We start from the raw sequence: 18,332 nt of genomic DNA, 5'->3' as shown, positions 1-18,332 counted from the left end.
TTTCCTGTTTTGAATTAAAAAGTCTTTCTTGGTCTTCGGAAAGTTTATTATTTCAATCTTTCCACATGTATCCTATATAAGCATATACATATATATACATACGTATATCCTATATATTTGTCTTATTCATATTAAAAACTAATATAATAGAAAAAACAGATATATGTTCAATAATATCAGTATTCTCTTAAATCTAATAATATCAAGAATATGAACTCATTAAAATAATGCTATAACACACAAACAGTTTTTTAAATTTCCCTTTGTCTTTTTCATTTCCCTCTTTTCATGACCAATTGACCTTGTTAAATATTTCATTTACTTATGATTAATTGGTTATTGTCAGCTACTATCAGCACCCTTTATGGTACAATTCAGTTGAGGTTATCAAATGGTAATATATTATAAGTATTATTGAATTTGAAGTCGGCCAGCATTTGTGCCGCTTGGCTAATGTTTGGTGTTAGGAGAACAATGTCATCAGCGAAGCAGAGGTGGTGTAGTTGCCAACCATCTATCTTCACTCCCATTCCTTCCCACTCCAGTCATTGGATGACGTTCTCAAGGGTGGCACTGAAGAGTTTTGGTGAAATGGTATCACCCTGCCGAACCCCTCTCTTTACACTGATGATCATTTCCTTGTAAAATGGTGAGATTCTGGTGGTGAATCCATAATACAGCTCAAGGAGGATCCTAATGTACTGAGTTTGAGTACCCTATGTGGCTAGGGCTTCGATGACCACTTCAGTCTCAACCGAATCAAAGGCCTTTTTTAAATCAATGAATGTCAGACAGAGAAGCATCTTGAATTCTTGCAAAACCTCAATGAGCTTGGTCACTGTATGGATATGGTCGATCATGCTGAATCTTTTTTGGAACCTGGCTTGCTCCCATGGTTGTCCTTTGTCTAGTGTTCTGCCAATCATATTTAGGATGACTCCAGTGAATAAGTTGCAGATGACAGACAACAGGCAGATAGGGTGATAATTGCTGGATGTCATGGATAGTTGCCGATGCCATGAGTGTGGAAGGGTCAGACTAGAGCTGAATCTCACAAAGATAATGTTCATGAGAAACGAACTAGTTCCTGACGTTTCATTTGCACTCAACAGAACAAACTGGTGCCCACTCGAGTGATAAGATGATACAGTGATCTTGCAATATATATATATATATATATATATAATTGGTAATGACATTTTGTGCTAGTAAAATCATTGAATCTTCAACTTCTTGATACCAGTCACAACAAGAGAGTAAGATTTAATTTTCTCTTTTACTGTTGGTCTCGTCATTCATTCCTTTGTTAGAAGAGTGCATATATAGTAGTCACAGCACAGTGTTACAAAAGTAAATTATAGGGCAAGTTGTTTCCTTTTGATAGGTGTAGTAGAGTTCATAAATATATCTCTATTGTTATTTATTAGTAGAAACATGCAAATATAATTGCTTTTCAAGACCAGAATTAGTCTAACAAGATAATATGCTTGGATATCACGAATTATGAATCACAAAATCCCGTTGATCATTGAGTTACTCTAGCGGTCTCAGTAACCTCTACATTTGTCCTATCCCTGAGATCTTAGAAGCCTCTCTCTTCTCGGCCTTCCCAATGATGCCACATTGGAGGCTCCTTCAGGGTCAGGGGAATGAGATTCAGCTTGTTACTGGCTTTGGCATATAGATACACCATGAGAAGCTTGCGAGGCTGTCCCATGTGGGCAGGAAGCTCTCAGTAGCTTACTGGTTTCTCCCAGAGGGAAAAGTAGGTTATAAGATATTGTGTGGCTGCAAAGCGGCCTCACGATTCTGGGAGCTTGCTTTTAAGTCTCTGGATGTTGGCCGTTAATGGGATTACACACAGCTGGGTTCCTCTGCTGGTACCTTCATGCTCGAGGCTTGTCCGAACATGTAGAGAGGGGCCTTGAGCATGGCTGTGGCTAGGTTCTGGAGGTCTTGGGCCACCAGGAGCTCTGCTTGGGGAGGGGAGGGAAGCTGGAGCCCATCCCTTCTGAGGGGCCCCGGGGAAGACAGCCAGGCATGTGGGCAAGAGACTGCCTCTTGGATATCAGCACTTATAATTTTATCAAAAAACTTGGGGATTAATTATGATATTGATCTGATTTTTCAAATTAGGAGTAAATATCAAGAATTTAATAGACTTTTAAATCTATTACCATTGACAAGCTCTGAAATTTATCAATTTTGAGTGTATATTTTGAAATACGCACACCTTCTATTATGGGACTATTTGTTTTCCCTCACTACCAAAAAAAGACTTTCTTTCTCCCCTCCTCACTCCCTACTTCTCTCCCTCTCTTCCTCACTCCTTTCCTCCCTCCCTTTCTCCCCCCTCCCTTCCTCCCTCCCTTAGGGCTTACTCCTGTATCTGTACTCAAGGATCAGTCCTGAATATACTAGTAGGATGACATCAGTATTGGTATTTAACTGGGTCTGCTGATGCAAGGCAAGTACACTATTTTACTATTTTACTAATTAACTTGTTTATTACATGCTATGATTAATAAAGCAATTAACTTTAAAACCATTTTAGTGTTTTCTATATTTTATGAAATATAATTTAGGCTGAAAGTTTGGTTCTTTTCTAAAACATATCAAGAAATCTGAGATAAAACTCAGAATAGTAAGAATCTCTTGAAATTTGTAACGAAGAAAATTATCATAAGTTAATATTCTAATACATGTTTCTAACAGAGAATTATATCAGCAAAATTGCTTTAATCATTTATTTCATGAATATATTTTAAAATTCTTTTAAATTGAAATTGCAGTTAAACCTACCAGTGGAAATTTTTCCATGACATTGAATCTCTGCTGTTGTAGAAATACTATTCTATTGTGGTTTTTATTTTTTTGATACTGTGTAAAAATAATTGGTACATTCTGGCTCTGAAATTTACCCTGTGAATAAAGAAAGATTTTCTTCTAAAACTTCCTAATGAACTGTATGACTTTCAACACAGAAAATAAATTATCTTCTTATTTAATTTTCTAACTTGGAAGCAATAGGGGATCTTCAAGTATACACAGAGTAGCAAAATTTTATAGTTTGAAAATTGTATAATTCACACTTCTATGAAAGTATTTCTCTTTCAAAAAAGTTCATTAAAACAAACGAAATGAAAACAACAACAACAAAAATTTTTATGTAACTTTAAGAGTGGCTCTTCTGTGGGTTGGAGCCATAGTACAGTGGATAGGGTGCTTGCCTTGCATGTGGCTGGTCCAGGTTTGATTCCTCTCATCTTATATGGTCCCTCAAGCACAGCAAAAATGGTCCCTGAGCACAGAGTCAGGAGTAAACTCTGAGCACCTTTGAGTTTGGGGCAAAAACAGAACAAAACATAAAGGCCCTTCTAATAACATTATATCTCCAAGAAAATATGAAACATCAGGAACTGTAGTATGTTATAGAGACAAGAGACTGAGTTATGAAAATATAACTTAAATATTCAAAACTTTTATTTAGATTTTGCAAAATTTTTATATATACTTTCTTCATCAATAATAGTCAATTGTGCTATTTTTATCATATAACTATTTTGTAGTTAAATCTATACATGTAAGATCAAACTGAAAATTATTTTAAAATTGATGATATTTTGCATTAGAAATCAAACAATATAACTATCCATATTTCTTGCCTTAAAATGTAAGAACCTAAAGTTCAAAGTCCCTTTGAAAAGTAGCCTTAAATAAAATATATTAAATATGATTACTACCCTATAATAAATATCATAGTGGTTATTTATGTAATGCCTCTTTATAAAAGTTGATGTCAGTTAAAGTAGAAATATCCAGGATCATCTTGCTATTATTTTATGTATTTATTTTATTTTAATTGTTTAATTGTATTTCACAAGAAAAAAAAAACTATGTCTTTGTTTAAATTGACTAGAAAGCTTTAGCTCCCCCAGGTTTTAGTTTTTGATGAGCTGTGAAGAAGTTTTTTTAATGATTTGGTAAGTGACATTGATTATCATTAAACCACATCAAGAAGAGGAAACAATGCTATTAACTTATAATTTCCTGTACTCCACAATAGCTTGGGTATGAGAATTCTTAAAGATTAGCAGCCTCCAGCCGCAGAGCTCCTAATAACTCATCCTGAAGAATGTGGTAGTAGCAAAATATATATTCTCAGCCATTACTTATGAATATCCTAAAACTCATTATACTCTATGCAAACTTTAGCTAGATTTAAAATGATGGTGTGATAATCATAAAAATGGTACAATCTCAGACTTTATTGCCATAGAGAAAGTCACCACAGTCAATGTTGTAGATTTCATTTGTTTTGGGGTCATAGTGGGTGGTGGACAGATCAGGCCTGGTCGTGTCGTGGAGACTGGATGCTTTAGCAAGGATCTGACCTTGTATGGCTGTGTCCAAGGCAAGCACTTTACTGGTTGTTTTATTTTATCAGAGCTTTATAATTTTTTTTTAACCCAGAGAGTGTGGGGTATTACTTGTGACTTTAATAGACACTCCATTTCATTGCATTTCCTCAATCACCTCTTAATGAATAGCACTTGCTTTCAAAGTAATATTCTAATGGGATACTCTGCTTTGACATACCCATTTTATCCTAATATAATACGCTAATTTATTTATATATATGCACATATATCTATTATAAAGAGTTTGGAGAAGATCGATTCTCTGCTTAGTACTATTTTTTACTGATTGGTAAAGAAATTAAAATTTTTAGAGGAGATGTTCAGGAAAGGACATACTAATTCCTTTCTATTCTCATTCAAATTTCTATCACTTAAATTTCTATATGTCCTACTTGAATTTGGACCACTCAGGAGTTTTAGATAAACCGAACATTTCAACATGCATTACATATAGTGCAGTGTTTCTTCATCAATGAACAGCAAAGATTTTACAGATGTATGACCTATTTTAGAGCCATTTAAAAAATGCATTTTGATATAACTGAAAATCCTTCTAGTTATAATGAAGCCTGTCACGAAACTAGTGGAGCGCGTCATTCTATGTGGTGTAGAGCAGGATGTGATTTGCCATAAGAGGGAGGCAGATAATGTAATGCCAAACCACTGTCACAGACAAATCCTTGCTTCCTGAGATCAATAACTGCCTAGTGACTATATAAGAAAGTGTTTTAGGGCACACTATTCCAAGAACAATGCGATTCAACCGCATAATGACTAGGCATACTGTTATAGATCATTTGGGATGCTGTTATATTGTGTTGTGTTGATAATTTTCTCATATAATATTTTAATGATATTGTTTTCACTACTGCATATTTGCTACTAAAAGTATCTAGTATTGCAAAGAATTCACTAATTTACAATGCATATGCTACTGCTTTCTTCAATATTTTTATTTTTATTGAGGCGCCATGAATTTCAATAATGTTAACTGTTTAGGAGGGAGTTCATGAATGCAATGTGTCAAAACCACACCCACCATTAGAGAGCCCCCTTCTCTCCACCATTGTCCCAAGTCTTTCCCCACTCCTCCATCCTGGTAGGCTCCATTTAGTACTACTTTGAACTCAGTCATTTGTTTTTTTCTTACAAGGCCTTCCCTCTATTCTTTAGTTCACTCCCAAATTCCCTTTAACGTCTCATGCTTCAAAGTATTCTACCTGTGGCCGAGAGATACCCTAGGGGTTAGGGATCTTGCCTTGCATGCCATCAACTCTAGTTCACTCTCCATCACCACACAGTGCTTCTTGAACACCCAAATGTGAACCAACGTCCCCACTCAGTCAAAACAAAACGAACTTTAAAAATCTTTCATTATAATTTACTCATAATTTCTGTTGAAGTATTGTGCTATTGCCTAGGTTATATAGGACCACATTTTCTTATTTTCCTAATTTTGCATTACTCTGTTTTTCTTTGATTCTGTAATGACTGAACCATTTTATTTTTGCCATGGGTGTGGGACTTTCGCAAGTTGCTTTTCCATGTGAATGGACAGGGCACATCTTCTGTGATATCTAGCCCAGCAGGTCACCTGTTGAATGCTAGAATCCAAAGAGAATGCAGTTCCTGCAAGACTAAGAACCTGCAGTTCCCACGACTTTCTTGACCCTCCCAGCAGTGCTAAGATGCCACTTAAACCAGACTTAGAGGTGCCAGGGAGACAATGTGGTTCTTTGGATACATTCCTCATTCCCCTGGCTGAAATAAATATTTTTAACATTTTGTGTTATTTTATATTTATTCAAAATTTTCCATTTTCAATACTTATTATATCTCATAAGATACATTGGTTTTTTAAGATATTTGCTTATATTGGGGCTGAAGTGATAGCACAGCGGGTAGGGCATTTGCCTTGCACACTGCCGACCTGGGTTCGATTCCCAGCATCCCATATGGTCCCCTGAGCACCGCCAGGAGTAATTCCTGAGTGCAGAGCCAGGAGTAACCCCTGTGCATCGCCGAGGTGTGACCCAAAAACCAAAAAAAAAAAGATATTTGCTTATATTAGCAAAATAATTATTAATAAGTCAATGCTGTCTTAAAACAAAAGATAAAATTCTTGTTCTAAAGACGAATCTTCAACTCTCCTATAAATAGACATGGACCTGTTTCCTTATCTAATGTCAACATCTGATCTTTTAAAACTCATTTAATTCTTTCAAGTCCTCAGCATGCTAGGTCATGATGTTAGTAAGATTTGGACATTTCTTTCAATTTTCTAAATGCACTGTATTATTTTATACACCCATATTTAGTATAATTGAGTGTTTCCTTGTTTTAAAATATGATTTTGACATTTTAATTTATTGTTTCTTGTAAAAAAAACAAACATTTTCAGTATTTTCTATAACTAAGTACTTTATTTTCTCCCTCCCATGTTATTAATGGAATTGTTTGATCTCCATTATTACCCTTTTCCCAAGGTAATAATGCATAAAGCTTCCTTTAACTTTGACTTCATTTATTCTAATAACAGTTCTATTGTGAGACTTGTTAGTTTTTGGCATATTGAATATGCCACAGGTAACTTGCAAGGCTCTGCTGTGCTCGCAGGACACTTCTGGTAGCTTGCTGGGCTGTCCAGGAGGGATGGAGGAATCAAATCCAGGTTGGCCGCATGCAAGGCAAATGCCCTACCCACTGTGCTATCGCTCCAGTCTCACAAAGGAGACATTACTGGTGCCTGCTCGAGCAAATCGATGAACAAAGGGACAACAGTGCAGTGCACTGCAATAGTTCTATATCTTTCACATTTGATTATATATTTTTAAGTTTGCTCAGTATTGTTTTTATACATTTTCTATTCTTAATATTTTTGCATTATCTTAAAGCAGGAATTATTAAGATAGCATCTATGAAATCAATACTAAACGTCATAATCTAACTGGAATACAGAAATATATCTCAGTTGAGTCTTTCTGAGGGCAATGCCTTATTTTTTAAAGAACAATAGGACAACATTATTTTTTAGTCCCTGGAAGTGCTCAGGGGCTACAGTTGGCTGGGACCAGGCAACCATATCCAGTGTTAGGGACTAAACCTGAGACTAATGCAAAACAAAGCAGGGGATCTAACTCATTTGACTATATATATATACATATATATCGATACAATAGATATAATATATATACAATAGATATACAATAGATACAATATATATGTGTGTCAATATACAATATATATGTGTGTGTTTGTATATGTATGATATACACACAAATATATAATATTCGTATATATATATAGTCAATATATATATTATTTTCTTTCAACACAATAAAAGATTTCAGACAGTATCTTTAAGCTATGGTTGGGCAGAGAAGAGAAAATCTTAAATGTCATTTTATCCTCAGTCAGGATAAGTGAAGTACTGTGTACTTGTGCATGGTGTGTATGGTGTGCAGGTGCATGTGTGTGTGTGTGTGTGTGTGTGTAGAAAGTGAGGACAAATTCTACTTATCCTGATTCACTCACTTAGCAAATATTTATTGAGCAAATACTATTTAACATGCTTTTCCAGATGTACCAAATGCAACCATGAATAAGACAAAATTTCTTGGTCATAGCTTACATCTTTCAGTGGCAGATGACAGAGATATGCCATGAAAAAGTTAAACAAATTTTAAAACAAGTTTATGGAATAGGAATGCTCATGACATTGGTGAATGGTTATTTTACTTTTAATTGAGTTGACTGCTGAGAAGGCCATGCTAAAAATAGGATATAAGGACTGAACATCAACTGACAAATGTTACAGGAAATTCTGAAGAAAAAACATTCCAGGCACCTAAAGAAGTACGTAAAACTGTTTATTCGATAAGGTACAGTTATGCCTCTCGGTACAAAAGAAAAAAGATTATGAAACCTTATGAGAGTGGAATATGGTAAACTAGCTGGAAAAATTGATTCTATCAAATTTTAGGGTCAGTAAAAAGGCTATCAAATTTAATTACAGTAGGAAATAGAAATTTTTAAGATATTTGAATAAAAAGTAGATACTAATTAAGAAGTGTAAGCAAGTATTGAAGTAAATAAAGGGGAAGTTCGGGTGCTGGACAAACAAAGAGAACTCAAATCTATGAGATACTACTAATGATGTGCATTTTTATATTATATTTTACTTATATCTATCATCTGAAATACAATGCATATCAATAATCATAAGGAATTAGTATAGTGCCAAATGCAGTTCTCTATGGTACCCAAAAACTATGTGCCTCATAAATTTAAGCCAAAGGTCCAAATATTTTCTCATCTTTATGAAATTAGCAGCATTCAATCAAAAGAAATTAATATTCAAAGTACATGATACTTAGAAACAGACTAGCTAGACTGATATAATACAATTAATAATAGATAAAAATCAACAAATAAGTTCCAGAAAGGTAGTACAGATAGTAGGGCTCTTGCATTGCATGGGTTTAATCTCTAGCACTACATATGGATCCCTGTGTTCTGCCAGGAAGATTCCTGAGTACAAAGTTATTTAGTACATCCTGAACACAGCCAGGTGTGGCAGAAAACAATGATAAAAAAGAGCATCACGTAAATGATTATCAATTACACATCAATGATAAGTTAAAGCAATAAAAATAATGCATCATTTCTGTCACAAAGAAATTTGTAAAATAGTCAGGATACATGTTATGCACAGACCAAATGATAAATCTTAGTAAAATGGGTGAGTGAAAGGACTCAATTCAACGTTGAAATAAGTGGTATTGAGTTCTGCTTTGCTTGCAGCAAATCATTTAGTCTCTGATCATAAATTCTTCACATGACAAGTGAAAACAACAATGCACTTCACATTTAGCTTTAAAATGTTTATAAATAATATATAATCCCTCTTAAAATATATTTGAAGCCATCTGAGAAGGTAATCTAGGCAATTGGAATGTCTGTATTGAATTTGTTATGCCCAAATTACTATTCTGGATTCTACCAGACCACCTTCATGAAAACCTTACCAGCAGTTGTTCTGGCATCCTCAGCATCAAAAGTCCAAGAGGTTCTATCAGACTTTAACCACTGCTGGGGAGCTGCCCCTTGTATCTTATTAAAAATACATACCTAAGTTCACTTCAGCATTTATCACTTATGTTGGAAAAAAATGACAGGTTTAGAGAATAATATGTGATTTCCTAACTTCAAATACTTAATATTAAGTTGAATACTTGGAATTAAGTAAAAAACAATAGTTTGCCCCCAAAAAAACGTAGCATGCTACTATCGCTACTATTGGAGACTAAGTCTGGCTCTTTTAAATATTTCAGACAAGGTTGTGGATCTGACATCTCACAATATGAGGAAAATGGGAAGATATATGATGCTACAGAAGTAAAACAGTTCACTCCTTTCTGTACAGCCTGTGATATATTTGATGATGAGTGAACCTGTATAGGATATTAAATATAAAGATTCCACCCAAACCAGCATTATCCAAAATGAGTGTCACTGCTCAGGGCATGTACTAGAATAATCCAGAGCGACTAAAGTACCTCTTGCACAATGTGTGGGTGAGGGGACGTTTTCTGTGTATTTTCTTAAAGAGTGTGGCCCTGTAGAGGATGTATAAATGACATTATTTTTCATAAAAAAGGGTTGTTATGCCAAATAAGCTAGATGTTAATAGATAATCACTAGTAAGACCAGTATATGGAATAAATGTATCTATGATCTCCCTATACATATATAAAATCAGAAAATGTTAGAAGTTGTGATGTGAGTCAGATGTGACTTTCATGTTAATAAAATATTGTTACCCCAAATAGTGTTCATTTTGATCTCTAGTCACAAAGTGCATCACAAAAAAATGTTTCAGCTTCAATATCTTCCTGCCTCTGACAAACAAGCATAAGAGACAAAAGAATAAAAGACTTATTAATTTAAGATACATTTAAACCCTCTGAAACAAATGCAGATATACACATTTTAAAAAGGCATGAACAGTTGGAGAGGGAATGAGGGAGAAGTCCCCAAAGAATAACCATCAACCCTTCATGACCCCAATTTCAGTACCTTCAATAATATTTCTAAAAGCAGCAAAGAACGTTCACTTTTACTAGCTTCCCTGCAGACAATATGGCCAATCAAAATTGATTACTTTCTCATGCAATATATCATGCAGAATTGCTAACAGGAAATCTACTATTCACTCATTCCCTTGGCCTACTTCTTGACAGCTACTTTAGAATGTACTTAATTTTCAAGTAAATAACATATTAAAAATTAATCAGAGGAAAGACTAATTTTGATTTAGAAGTAAAATAAAGTAAAATGGCACCACCTAAATTGCAAAGAGATTCTGCTATCATCTAGGTTTTAATTTTAGATCTTAGAGGAAGGAAGAACTTAGAGACCTCATGTTTGGGCATTTAGGACTGTAGTGCAGTGTCTCTCCAGTTCAAATTCTGTAGTTCACAGCAAAATGGCCTATGGGAATTGAACAGAGGAAAGAAACAAAAGAAACAAAAGACAGAGAAAGGTATATAATAAAATATGTTTCATTCTTAATTATAGAAAGTATTTCTATAATATAAATTGAAAGACCAGTATAATAATTAGAATCATCAAAGTCTTCTGCATGATAGTTTTGTAGTAGCCCCTGAATCAACTGCTACAAACCTGAAAAAGGAACATAAGAATCAATTGAATATAATATTCTAGCAACATCTATCAGAACTACTTTATGAATGGTGGGACTCAGATTTCAAAAAAAAATCAACTGTTTTGTTAAAGCAATTAAAATACAAGAAATTGTCAAAAGTAATTTTTACAGAACTCTGAAAACAAAGTTTACAATCCAGATGGTATTTATCGAAGAAAAATAATTAAATTTTAGCAAGGGTGAGATTTTGTGACATTTTCACTTGTCCTGAAGTAGTCTTGAAAACCAGTAGTCTAAAATCAGATGTGAAAAGAGAAATTCAGAAACCGTTCAGAGGAGGTAAATGGGTTTGGAGTACCTGAGAAAGCCACTCAGAGAGAATTAGCCCTTTAACATGTGAGATTGATCCCTTGAAAGACAAGATTATAGACCTTGTCTTTATTTAATCAGATTAATAGATAATGCTGAAGAAAATCCCTTTCTCAGAATATCTTGCTTCTACATGACCAAAGCAAGCATATAGAAGAGTTAGAATGTACTGTTTCCCAATTAAAAAGTCTGGTGTTCACATGCTAGGGGGAAAGGCAGCTCAGATAGAGAAGGGACCACCAAGTAAAGGGTGCTAGGAGAGCCCTTTGGGGATGAGAGATGCTAGCTGAAAGTAGACTATAGACTGAACATGATGACCACTTAATACCTCTACTCCAAACCACAACACCCAAAAGGAGAGAGAGAAAGCAAGAGGGAATGCCCTGCCACAGAGGTGGGGTAGGAAGGGTGGAGGGGATGGGGTGATGGTGGTGGGAGAAATGCTGGAACCATTGGTTGTGGAAACTAGGCACTGGTGGAGGGATGGGTACTTAACCATTGTATGACTGAAACGCAAGCACGAAAGTTTATAAATCTGTAACTGTGCCTCATGGTGATTTACTGATCAAAAAATAAATTAAAAAATTTCTGGTGAATGGAGCAATTGTGCAAACAGGGAATCTGGTATTTGTTTGGAAATAGGACTATGGTCTCTGGTCCAGACCATAGTCTTAGAATTAAAAATTAATGGCTATGTGAAAAAATGAAAAAGACAAAAGAACAAAGACCAGAACTTCCCAGAAAAAAAAAAAAACCCTCAGAATTATTTGTATTCACAAAACATGAGTCGACTACAGGTTTCCAAAGATAATGTCGCTGTGGTATGAATTGAAACTCTGCACTTACGTCCATGGTAAGTTTTTGCTGGATGTGTCCAGCAATAGTGAAAACTAGGAAATTGATCTCAACATTTGCAAAAAAAAAAAAAAAAAAAAAAGGATAAAGGAAACCCAAGGGTTTTTGGATAGGAACAGGAAGCCATTCTCTGAATATATGTCTAGATTAGCAGGTTTTCATGGTTTACTGAAATAATCAACCACACAACTGTAGGAGACATCTTCTGCTGTTTGAACCAGAAGCAATGATGCTCGTTCCACAGATAAAAGTATTCTCTTTGTAGCACTGTAGTGCTGTTGTCCTGTTGTTCATCCATTTGCTTAGTGGGCACTAGTAATGTCTCCATTGTGAGACTTGTTGTTACTGTTTTTGGCATATCGAATATGCCACGGGTAGCTTGCCCGGCTCTGCCGTGTGGGCGGGATAGTCTTGGTAGCTTGTCGGGCTCTCTGAGAGGGATGGAGGAATCAAACCCGGTCGATCGTGTGCAAGGGAAATGCCTTACCCTCTGTGTTATTGCTCCAGTCCTGTTTTCTTCCAAGTAGAACAGTTCCTTTTTTTTTTTTTTTTGGCCCACCATATCCTGTGGTGTTCAGCGCTCACTCATGTCTCTGTGATCAGAAAACTCTTCTGCTGGGGTTCCAGGGGCCAGCTAAAGTGTTTTGTCATACTTCTCATAAAGTTTCTCACAAGAATATTCTGATGACTCATCCTGACTTCTTCATTGCTACTGAGATGATTAAGAAGCCTTAATGCATGCCTCAATATTCTTGCCTTTATGAAACCAAATGATTGTTTCACAGCTAGAAGCTCGCTTAGTCAAGACCTTGCCTTCTTTAGAATAATAGAAAACATATTGCCTAAAATTCTTGGCACATATTTTCAGTTCAGTCTATAAATATTAACACATTTTAAGATGCTGTGTTACTTGTCTAGGGCTGCTGTAATAAACACTGTTTAAAACAGCAAATGTTTTCCTCATAAAATTCTGTTTGTTTTGGTTTGGGACCCCACCAGGATCCAGGCTTCCCCCTGGATCTCGGATTAGGGTTCACTCCTGGTGGAGCTGGAAGGCTATATAGGATTATCGGAGATTGCACATCAGTTGGACACATGTAAGGCAAATACCCTCCCCACTGTATTTACACTTTGCCCCCCTCTCAAAATTCTGAAGGCTAGAAATGTTTTAGTAAAGTGCTGTTAGTGAGAACTATACTCCACTGGGAGAGTCTAGAGAAAGGCTTCTTTTTTATTTATATTTTTAAAAGTCTCTGGTAGGTACAATCATACTTTTGTTTGTAGCATCTTGACTTTAACTATTGACTCTCTTTCTCTCTTTGTTTTTATTTTTGGATCATACCTGGCGATGCACAGGGGTTACTCCTGGCTTTGCACTCAGGAATTACTCCTGGCGGTGCTCTCGGGACCATACAGCATGCTGGGAATTGAACCCCGGGTCAGCCACATGCAAGGCAAATGCCCTACCTGCTGTGCTATCGCTCCAGCCCCTTGTCTCTCTCTTTAAAGAGCATTTTCTCTAGTGCTTCACTGTGTCCTTATAAGACATTCACCTTTTTGCTTCTGTTTTGTGGGTTTGTTTTTTCTTTATTTTCTCATTCATTTTAACGGGAGCCATACCTGGCAGTGTTTTTGGCCTACTCTTGGCTCTGTGCTCAGGGATCATACATGGTGGAGCTTGGGATTCTTCTGGGTTACCAGAGTTCAAACTCAGTTTGGCCAAGTGCAAGGCAATTGTTCTCCCTGCTGCATTATCATAGCTCTGTCCTCATCCTTATTTCAAAAAATCTAAGTTTCTTTCTTTCTTTCTCTCTTTCTTTCATTCTCTCTCTTTCTCCCTTTCTTTCCTTCTTTCTTTCTTTTTTTTTCTTTTATTATTTATTTACTAATTTTTTTGCTTTTGGGTCACACCCGGCAATGCTCAGGGGTTACTCCTGGCTCTGTGCTCAGGAATTACTCCTGACGGTGCTCAGGGGACCATATGGGATGCTGGGAATCAAACCTGGGTTGGCCGCATGCAAGGCAAACACCCTACCCGCTGTGCTATCACTCCAGTCCACTAACTCTTTTTTATAATGGCTCAACAATACCATTTTCGGGTATAAAGTCAAAAACAAAGTACGCTTAAAATTCTGACTCAATGTCAGATCAAAGAGTTATGCATGTTAGTTAATTAGGAACTAAGTACATTTCTTTAAATCCTTTAAGTAAAATGTGTTTTAGATGGGAATTAGCAAAACCATTGCCAAATTTCTTATTCATTTGCCTTAACAGTCAATTTCTGCTATTATTTTTTTTCGGTCTCTGACCCTCTCACATTCCAAGTTCTCTCATGCCTTATTTTTTGAATATGTGTTCTACCTTCTCTATATTATTCTCCCCAAATATCTTTTTGCAGGTCCTTTCTTCATTCTTCTCTTAATCTAAATGTCACTTCCCCCAAGGCCCTTTCTGTCAACACTGGCTCACCCCCTTTTTTTCCTAATCTATTTGTTACCTTACTCTCCTCTGCTTGATTACATTTTTTTCTGATTTTTTAAAAATTTTTTATTCTTTTATATTCTTTTTCTTTCTTTTTATTCTTTCTTTATTTCTCTCTTTCTCTCTTTCTTTCTCTTTCTCTCTTTCTTTCTCTCTCTCTTTCTCTCTTTCTCTCTTTCTCGCTCTTTCTTTCTTTCTCTCTCTCTCTTTCTCTCTCTTTCTCTCTCTTTCTTTCTCTCTCTTTCTCTCTTTCTTTCTTTCTTTCTTTCTTTCTTTCTTTCTTTCTTTCTTTCTTTCTTTCTTTCTTTCTTTCTTTCTTTCTTTCTTGACATTTACCTCTATATACTTTTTATTTCCCTTTTGTAATAATGATGTGAGGATTATTGGGAGGGATTAGAGCCTCCTCTCTTGGACTATTATTGGACCTTAACAATTATATTCATACAAACCCGAATTTCCAAAGTCACATATTTAGGCTCAGAGGGTTGAGATTTCAAGCTTTCTTTTGGAAGGATGATGTAATTTAACCCATACCAGCTGTTTACTATACATGTTACAGTCTCAGGTGAGATACATTTAAATTCTTAGATAAAAAGATAATTTAAAAGTCTTCCTAACATTCAGGAATTCAAGCACCTGTCTAATCATGTGCTGCTTTTGAACAAAAAGAATTGGGCATTCAGACAGATCACATATTCTTTTCAAAGGAACAAGGCAAAAAATATTTGTGGGTATGTGCCTTAGCAAAAAAAAAAAAGAAATTTTATTTCAGTGTTTTTAAACTGGGGAATTAATATTGTTTATGAAGGTAACACTAAAACATAGAAGCAATTGAATAATAGCCTCCACTGCAGTGAAAACCAATGCAAGCGTCACTACTTTCGCATACTTGAAACTTACTGATTCAAAAGAAGACTGCATTAAAAAAGATTTAATGGGCCATGAGAAAATAAAAATAACGTATTGTTTTATAATCCATTTGAGCATTCTTAGAAGAAAAGCTCTTCTTGCTTAGTGAGTAGTTTATGGGTCTTGGAGGCCCCTATAAATGTTTGTGTTGATTCTTATACTTTTTGGAGGCAGCTGCTTTCATTTGAAAAGGAGTTTGGTTTGGGGTGACAGATATGATAACATAAAACCTGAGTGTTTTTCTCCATTTAAAAATGTATTTCTATACATTGCAGCAAAAATTTTATTTCAGAAATAACATAATATAAAAATTGATACATTGCGGCATGCATTTTTCCAGACAATAGATATTTAGAAATTACGTTAAATGTGCCAAATTTTTACTAAATATTAAGTGTGGTAACCTACTGCAGTAAAGTGAATATTTTACTGTATCTTAAGGATTTAACTTCAATTCTAATAATCTAATATTTCTACTGGAAATCTCAGGTATGAAACAATGTGATTTATTGATGTGTCACCAATTTTTTGAAATCCCTTAACTACTTTGAATCTCAAGTTGATCACATAATAATGTTCAAATACTGACTTAGAGGTAAATTTAATAGATCAATATTATTAGTCGAGATCTTATGTAACAATTATCACAAACTTGGAAAGATTCAAAAAATAAAACATAAGCTCTCAGTTCTGAAAATCTGGTGATAAATTAAGTTGCCAGTGGCACCATGCTCCTTCTGAAAATATTTGATCTGCTCTGAAAAGAAAGAATGATATTATTATGTCTTTTCTCATTTCTATTTGTTTCCTGGCTAATAGATGCATTGGTTCAAATGAGTCTCTACCTCTATTTGACCTGATCTGCTTCTCTGAGGGTCTGTTACTGGGTTCAAATTTCTCTCATGTAGCATAAGCTACATTAGATTGTGGATTGAGTCTAACCTAGTACAATCAAACCTTATTTATCTTTTCATAATTAAAAAATCACTGATCACTGCTCCAATGTGCTCAGCACTAAAAAACCTTCCTTTTTTAATAGTTTATTTTTAATTAGTAAATCAACGTGGGGGTACAGTTACAGATTAATACATTTTTGTGCTCATGTTTCCCCGATACAGAGTTCGATAACCCATCCCTTCACCAGTGCCCATTCCCCACCACCAGTAAACCCAGGGTCCCACCCACCCTCCTCAGTCCCGTCTCCCCCCACCCCAAACTGCCACTATGGCAGGGTATTCCCTTTCATTCTCTCTCTCTGATTAGGTGTTGTGGTTTGTAATAAAGGTGTTGAGCGGCCATTGTGTTCAGTCTCTAGTCTACATTCAGCTCGCGTCACTCCTCCCCCGCATGACCTCCAACCACATTTTACTTGGTGGTCCCTTCTCTGAGTTGCCCAGAATGAGAGATCAGCCTCCAAGCCATGGAGTCAACCTCCTAGTACTTATTTCTACTATTCTTGGGCGTTAGTCTTAGAGTCTATTATTCTATATTCCACAGATGAGTGCAATCTTTCTATGTCTGTCTCTCTCTTTCTGACTCATTTCACTTAGCATGATACTTTCCATGTTGATCCACTTATATGCAAACGTCATGACCTCATTTTTTCTAACAGCTGCATAGTATTCCATTGTATAGATGTACCAGAGTTTCTTCAACCAGTCATCTGTTCTAGGGCACTCGGGTTTTTTCCAGATTCTGGCTATTGTAAACAGTGCTGCGGTAAACATATAAGTGCATATGTCACTTCGACTATACTTTTTGGCTTTTCTGGGATATATTCCCAGCAGTGGTATTGCTGGGTTAAATGGGAGCTCAACCTTTAGTTTTTTGAGAATCGTCCATACTGTTTTCCAAAAGGGCTGAACTAGCCGGCATTCCCACCAGCAGTGTAGAAGGGTCCCTTTCTCCCCACATCCTCTCCAACAGCGGTTGCTTTTGTTCTTTTGGATGTGTGCTAGTCTCTGTGGGGTGAGGTGGTATCTCATGGTCGTTTTGATCTGCATCTCTCTGATGATTAGTGATGCAGAGCACTTTTTCATATGCCTTTTGGCCATTCGTATCTCTTCCTTGGAAAAGTCTCTGTTCATTTCTTTGCCCCATTTTTTGATGGGGTTGGATGTTTTCTTCTTATAGAGTTCAACCAGTGCTTTATATACCATTGATATCAACCCCTTATCTGATGGGTATTGTGTAAATATCCTTTCCCATTCTGTGGATAGTCTTTGGATTCTGGTCACTGTATCTTTTGCGGTGCAGAAGCTTTTTAGTTTAATGTAGTCCCATTTGTTGATCTCTGATTTTACTAGATTGCTTAGTTCCGTGTCACCTTTGAAGATACCTTTATCTTCAAAATCGTGGAGGGTTTTGCCGACCTTGTCTTCAATGTACCTTATGGTTTGTGGTCTGATGTTGAGGTCTTTAATCCATTTTGATCTGACTTTTGTGCATGGTGTCAGGTCAAGGTCTAAGCCCATTCTTTTACATGTAGTTGTCCAGTTGTGCCAGCACCATTTGTTAAAGAGGCTTTCCTTGCTCCACTTCACATCTCTTGCTCCCTTATCAAAGATTAGATGATCGTACATTTGAGGTTGTGTGTAGGGATATTCCACCCTGTTCCATTGGTCTTCAGC

Source organism: Sorex araneus, chromosome 6, assembly GCF_027595985.1.
Source record: "Sorex araneus isolate mSorAra2 chromosome 6, mSorAra2.pri, whole genome shotgun sequence".
NCBI classification, from domain to species: domain Eukaryota; kingdom Metazoa; phylum Chordata; class Mammalia; order Eulipotyphla; family Soricidae; genus Sorex; species Sorex araneus.
Note: the sequence above shows the minus strand (reverse complement) of the source record.